Consider the following 649-nt stretch of genomic DNA (forward strand, 5'->3'; position numbering starts at 1 on the left):
GAGGTGCAGCGGGAAGGCGCTGCGCTGCGCTCGCAGCCGCTTCCCCACGTAGCAGCCACCTGTCGTCTCGGATCCGTCGTCCAGAACAAAGTTAAACTGAATTTTAATTTTTTTCTTTTTAGTTCTCCCCATGGAGGACAATAAAAGTAAAATTACTTTTCAGGGCAAAATCAGCATCTTCTGCCTGACTTAGGGACGGCCGCGTACCCCGGCGGTAGGTTTTGCTGGCGCGCTCCCGCTTTGCTCTGAACTATGCAACGCAGCAGGTGGGATCCGGGGCCTTGAACTGGAGATTTCTTCGGGGCAATTGCAAATAATTCTATACGAGATGCAAACTTAGGTAGTTTGTGGAAAGAAGCAAAGCCAAACCCGGCATGGAAATGTTGCACTTGTGATTACAGTGTCAACTCCGTGAATTTACGCCGAACACGCCGTTCTACTTCTTTCTTTGGAAGGTGCGCGCTGAAGGGGTGCGCCCCGGCTGAGCGCGCATCCCTGCGGCTGCAGTGTCCCCTTGTGGGTACGGCGGGAAGGACGCAGCCTGCCTGGGCGGGGGGCGCGGGAGCGGCGCGCCCGGAAAAGAAGACGTGGGTCACCTACCTGGGGTGCACATCGTACCACCGGTGGCAAGTACCGATGCTAATCCACA

The sequence above is a fragment of the Pygoscelis adeliae genome, unplaced genomic scaffold (genome assembly GCF_000699105.1).
Source record: "Pygoscelis adeliae isolate BGI_AS28 unplaced genomic scaffold, ASM69910v1 Scaffold315, whole genome shotgun sequence".
Taxonomy (NCBI): Eukaryota; Metazoa; Chordata; class Aves; order Sphenisciformes; family Spheniscidae; genus Pygoscelis; species Pygoscelis adeliae.